The 6000-nt window shown below is 45.7% G+C and overlaps 1 protein-coding gene across 2 annotated transcripts in view; it reads right to left on the reverse strand.

The window, feature by feature from the left end:
- The window catches only part of PAFAH2 (platelet activating factor acetylhydrolase 2), a 30641-nt gene extending 25042 nt beyond the window's left edge, over nt 1-5599 (reverse strand). Inside the window, exon 1 of one of the 2 annotated variants that reach the window (XM_059376723.1) lies at nt 5470-5599. The gene's annotated coding sequence lies outside the window, so the exon portion shown is untranslated. The remainder of the gene's footprint in view (nt 1-5469) is intronic. The other variant, XM_059376722.1, reaches the window with a different exon arrangement.
- Nucleotides 5600-6000: the final 401 nt, after the last annotated feature.

A 6000-nucleotide genomic window follows, 5' to 3' on the forward strand; every position in this document is an offset into this window, starting at 1 on the left:
TTTAAAAAAAGTAGCAATTGGGCTGTGCCTTGAGGTAGATTTAGAGGCAGGGGAGAGGAAGGAAAGCATTCCTACACAGGACATAAGGGCAGAGATAGAGAAGAGCAGGACAAGGCAGCAGATCAAGCAGCAGCCTCATCAAGCAGGTGAGCGTGTTCCTAACTAGCAAACATTCCTGTAACTCGGCTGCTCCCTAAATTGGGGTCAATGCCGTTGCTCTCTCCCTCTTCAATCTCATCATCCCCAGCATCATCATCATCCTCACGACACTTACGGAGTGCCAGGAATTATACTATGTGCTTTAATACATCATTAATTGAAAAACTGAGATGAGGAAACCAATGCTTGGCAAAGTTCGGTAACTTCTCCAAGAACATCTAGCTAACAGAGCCAGAATTTGATCAGGGGCAACATGGCTGTTAACAGTGGAGAATATGGCCAAACTTCTCCATATCCATTCTATCCTGCCCTCCTATGCAGTATCCCTGTGGCTTGGGTGGCTTGGGTGGGTCTGACACCCCTTCCCTAACTTCTAGATTTGGGCCTTAGTTGACCTGAACCGATCAGTCCTTGGTGTCCCCTGGTCCGTCTCTGGATGAAGAGTGGGCACATGACATAATTGGTCCATTCAGAGTAAAGCCCAGGACCTTGATGGTTGAAGATGGAAATGTTCTTTCTTGTTCTGAACTACAGTGATAAGCAGGTATGAAGCCTTGAAATGTTGCAGCCACTTTGCTACCTTGAGGATGAAGCTACCCATGGAGGACAGCAGCACAGAGAGAATCAGACAAATGGAGTCATATCTGTGAAGACATTAAGAATCTCTAGATCAGACACTACCTGAAAAACCTGACCGGCTTCTGGACTTTCTAGTTACATGAGTCAGTAAGTCCCTTTTTTGTTAAAACCAAATGACTTTAGATTTCGATTGCCTGAACCAAAAGCATCTAAACCAATACACTGAGTCCCAGACTCACATTTTTTTGTCACTACACTATTCTGCTTTTTTAAAGACATTCTGGGATGGATCAGAAAGTTCAAATCCAAGTGTGTCTGGGCAAAAAGAGACCTTATAAGCTACTTCTATCAATCCTTGCCACGGTCATCTCCCACCCTCCCCACTACATACAGATCCTCAGAAATTAAGCGAGCTGCACGTCGCAAGCAGAACTATTATCACACATACAACTCCTGGCTGCCAACTTCCAAATGTCTGGTCCAATGGCAAACCCCAAATAACCAAAAATCTGAATGTCATTCTGCTTAATGTAGGAATATAACAAATGATTTTCTTTCTACTACTCAGTAGTGGTGGAATGCAGTTCTTTTTAAAAAGAAACTAAGCTCAGGGCGCCAGGGTGGCTCAGTGGGTTAAGCATCTGCCTGAGGCTTGGGTCATGACCCCAGGACCCTGGGATCGAGCCCTGCATCGGGCTCCTTGCTAAGCAGGGAGCCTGCTTCTCCCTCTCCCTCTGCTTGTGCTCTCTTGCCCTCTCTGAAATAAATAAAATCTTAAAAAAGAAAGAAAGAAAAGAAGGAAGGAACTGAGGTCCGGATGCAGTCAGTGGACTGGCTAGCCAGAGAAGCTGAGTATGTGTTACTTAGTCTCACACCCTGACCTTTTCCCCCTCGCTGCTGAGGGCACACACGGAAGACATACGCAGGGACGTATGACACAGAGCACATGACAATGAAGCAGCTCCGAGTTCTAGCTGCCAGAAAAGAGGGTCAGATAAGAAGATCTGATGCAGGAGTTCTGAGAAAAAAGCACATTTCTGTAGCTTGGCAGCAGAGGGCAGAGGAAGATGGCAAAGGTTGACTTTTCAAGTAGAAGAAAGTGCTTGAGCTAAGGCACAGGGGTAAGAAAGCACATGGGAGAAGAGAAAGGTACAATGGACATGGAAGGTAGCGGTCTCTCTAGTGCTAGACTAAGGAGCTTGAATCTACTCCTCAAATGAGTGATATTAAGTTTGAAGGAGCCAAGTTTGAGCCCAGCTCCCTTGCTGCATAGGTTTTTTACTTTGGGCAGATCCTCTGATCTCACCGAGTCTGATTCCCCACGGGTACAATGGAAAACTATCCATCCTCGTAGGGTTGCTAGGGAGGTGAAATGAAATAATGCATTTAGAACACCTCGATAGTACCTGGCTCTCTCGAAGTATCCAGGAAGTACTTGTTGACTGAGTGGAAAGTAGAAACAACGGATCTGGAAAATGAGTGGATTTGGCGAGGCAAGGAAGATAAATGAGCCAAAGAGGAGTCAGGTTTCAGGACTGGGTGACCAGAATGAGAGTAACTTCTTACGTGAAGACCTTTCAGTCTTATCCCATATAGAGAAGAGCGCTTGGGATAGAAATCAGGATGAGAAGAGTTAAAAACTGCTGAACAGACAGGACTAGAACTCTCTAGTAGTCCTGGAAAGTTTCTGGGAGAATCTTAACTAAGTTTGGAAATAAATACAAACTAAAGCTAACTGGCCAGAATGAGGCATACACAAAAATGAATCTGTGTTCTCTGGGCTCACATTAACTGATGTCCAAGGAAGTAGGGAGATGGGAAAATCCTATTTTGCCCAAGAGACACCCACCCACAGTATCCAGAGTCCTTTCTAATAAATGTCATGTAATTTTCCAAGGAAATCGGCCCAGGTGTGCCTACCTTCTTTTGCTCAGCTCATCCGCACAATTCATGATGGTGCCCGTCTAGAAGCCTCTCCACCCATGTAAGCCTGCCCCATCCATGAGGGCCCACAGAAATCTCTGGTTCTCTGTGCTTTAACAAGTCCTTTCACCTGCCCTCCTCTCCACTCTAAGCATTGTCCGCATCCCTCACCTGCTAACCAATCACGGGCCGCCTTAGGAGAGCTCTTGGGTTATTACCTATTCTAGCAGTTTTCTATCAGTAACTTGCCTACAAGTGGCCCAAGTAGAACCGAGTTCAGAGGTTCCTGAGTCTACTGTCACAGTCACCTGGGAAACTTTCAAAGATACAGATTTTAGGGTCCTTATTCCCAGAGGTCAGGTTTTTTTTAAGATTTTATTTATTTATTTGACACAGAGAGAGAGAGACAGTGAGAGAGGGAATACAAGCAGGGTGAGTGGGAGAGGGAGAAGCAGGCTCCCCGCTAAGCAAGGAGCCCAATTTGGGGCTCGATCCCAGAACCCTGGGATCATGACCTGAGTCGAAGGCAGACGCTTATTCACTGAGCCACCCAGGTGCCCCCAGAGGTCAATTTTTAAAAGCTTCCCATGTTTCTCATCAGCAAGGTTTGAGAACCTCTGGCCCAGATGACACAAAGGACTTTTTATTCAGAGATGCACCCATGCAACAAACACCTGCTGAGAGTATACGATGTTCTAGCCCACCATTTTATGGTAATGAAATGACCATGGATTTCACTGGGTTCAATCCCTGTGGCTACCTAGAACCATGTTCCTGCCAATCACAAGGCTTAATGTAGTGCCTTGCATAAAACTGGTCTCAATAATTAACTTATCCAATGAATCTGATTTAATTTTTACACAACTTATGCCTCACTTCTTTGGATATACATACTATACAAAGGCTGTATTTTATACTTCTTTGTAGGCCGAACCATCTACCCTAATGTTTTCCTTATGTAGTAAGGACCACTAAATGCTCCTTTACTTGGCTTTGATTTAAAACCACTCAATTCTTTTTTTTTTTTAATCCAAAAATAAGGCTATATGGCATAGTGTAAAAAGAAAGGCTTTGGTGACAGTCTGAATTCCAGTTCTTAAATGGCTGTGATCTTGAGCAAGATCCTTAAATTCTGAGCCTCTGAGAATTTATCCTATACGGCAGAAATAACAGCACTCATGAGGTTGTCGATGATTAAATAATGAATATAAAACACCTGACATGTAGAAGGCACTATAACCAGAGATAGTAACTCTAACTACAGTAATTACTACAGCATGACCTCTCTAAGCCCAAGTTCTTTATAAGTAAAATGAAGCCACTTCAAAAGTTAAATTTAAATAAAAAAATTGAGAAAATATATACAAATTTGAAAAAATACATAAATAAGAAAAGTGCTATATTGCCTAAGGCTTGGTACATTTTAAGTGCTCACAAAATGTTAAAAATTAATTAACAATGCTATTTCATCAAACCTGGCCAAGGGGTTAAGGTCTCTTTCATCTTTTCTGTATTAAAACCTTTGGCAAAGTGGAACCTTTCTCCCAGCCTTCTTGAGTCTGAAACACCCCAGCAAAAATCAGAGTGTACTAAAAAGGCCCACAAGAGCCCGGGAGATGGATGGTTCCTACAATGCAGCTGTCCCATCTCCTGCTGGGATCCTGTTTCCAGTGAGCAGAAACCAGCCACCCTTTTGCCAGCTGTGTGGACTTTTCATCACTGGCTATTTCAGGACAGAGTCCAAGAGAAGCAGTTCTGGGGCTTCCTTTCAAAGCTCTCTGGGGACTTAAAGCTCATCTGACCTTTGGTCTCTGGAGGAAGTGAGGAAATATCCTGCTCTTAGAGAATGGAGACACCAAGCATTCAAGGGGTTAGCTTGAGCAACAAGGGGGCAGAGAGAGAAAAGAACCCAAGATAAAGGGACGCCTGGGCTCAGTGGGTTAAAGCCTCTGCCTTTGGCTTAGGTCATGATCCCAGGGTCCTGGGATCCAGCCCAGCATTGGGCTCTCTGCTCAGCGGGGCGCCCGCTTCCCTTCCTCTCTCTCTCTGCCTGCCTCTCTGCCTACCTGTGATCTCTGTCTGTCAAATAAATAAATAAAATCTTTAAAAAAAAAAAAAAAACAACCCCCCCCACACCAAGATAAAAGTGTTCCAGAGCATTAATAATTCTAATAAAAATAACCTCTCTGGCTTGTGGAAGCGTTACAGTTTAAAAAGCCCTTTCACACATATTAGCTTATTGGCTCCACCGAAGAGCCTCACCCTAAGACTGACAGAGCAATTGCCATTTCCATTTTGTAAACGAAGAGCGGGAGTCCCAGGGAGATTGCTTGATTTGCCCAAGATCCAAGGTCACAAAGCGAGTGAGCTGCGGGAGGACGGGCAGATCCTGGGTCTGCCGAGTCCAGGGCTCTTCCACAGTGACAAGAGGGAATGGCGACTTTTCTTCCACGAGCATGAAACAGCGGTAAGTGAAGAAAGAGAGAAGCACACAGGAGGCGTGGGGCATAAAGACGCCCAGGTTTCGGGGACGTCACGTTGTGTGCTGCGGGTGGGGCTGTGGGGGGGCTGGGTCCTACCACCAGAGCTCAGGGTGGGATTCCAGGGGCGCTGGGAGGCGCGAGATGATAGTGGGAGCATTAAGGGTGAGGGTAGATACTGGAAGTGTCTTAAGAGGAAACAGGAAAGAATGAAGGATTAATCCCAGAGTTACTGGGATTGAGACAAGCAGCCCCCAAACCCGGCTGGAGAATGAGAAACCGGTTAATAGCTCAGCTCAGAACAAGAGCTTTCTCCAAGCCAACTTACCCAGCCAAGTTGACCCCTCAGAAGTAACCAAGAAGGTCAACTCCACCGAAACCAGAATCTACTCCGAACCCCGTGGCCCTTGGGTAGGTGTAGTTTTCAGAACTCATCATTGGCCCTTAAAAGCACTCCCCTCCTCTCCGCCTAGAACTACAACTTCCGATGTGCATCGCTCAAGACGCGCATTGCGACCCTTAAAACTACAATCCCCAGAGTTCCACGCGTCCCCTCATTGTTGAATGATACCGCCCAAGTCTCGGGGTACGGCGCGATTCCTCCCCCTGGCGGTCTGAGGCGTCGCCTCCACGATTACAAGACTCGAGCGGAGGGTTACCGCTTATAGTTCCGGTTAGTAACCCTCCGCCTCACCATTTCTCAAATAATTCCTGGGCGTGCCTACAAATACCCATGGCTTCGTCTTATTCTCAGGGAGTGCGGGGTTTTCGGGAAGTTATGGCCCTTTTTTTGATTTACCCCTACTTTGCACTCTGTGAGAATATGAAACTGATCATTCAAGTTAAGCGCACATTTTCT

Source organism: Mustela nigripes, chromosome 14 (assembly GCF_022355385.1).
Source record: "Mustela nigripes isolate SB6536 chromosome 14, MUSNIG.SB6536, whole genome shotgun sequence".
Classification (NCBI taxonomy): Eukaryota; Metazoa; Chordata; class Mammalia; order Carnivora; family Mustelidae; genus Mustela; species Mustela nigripes.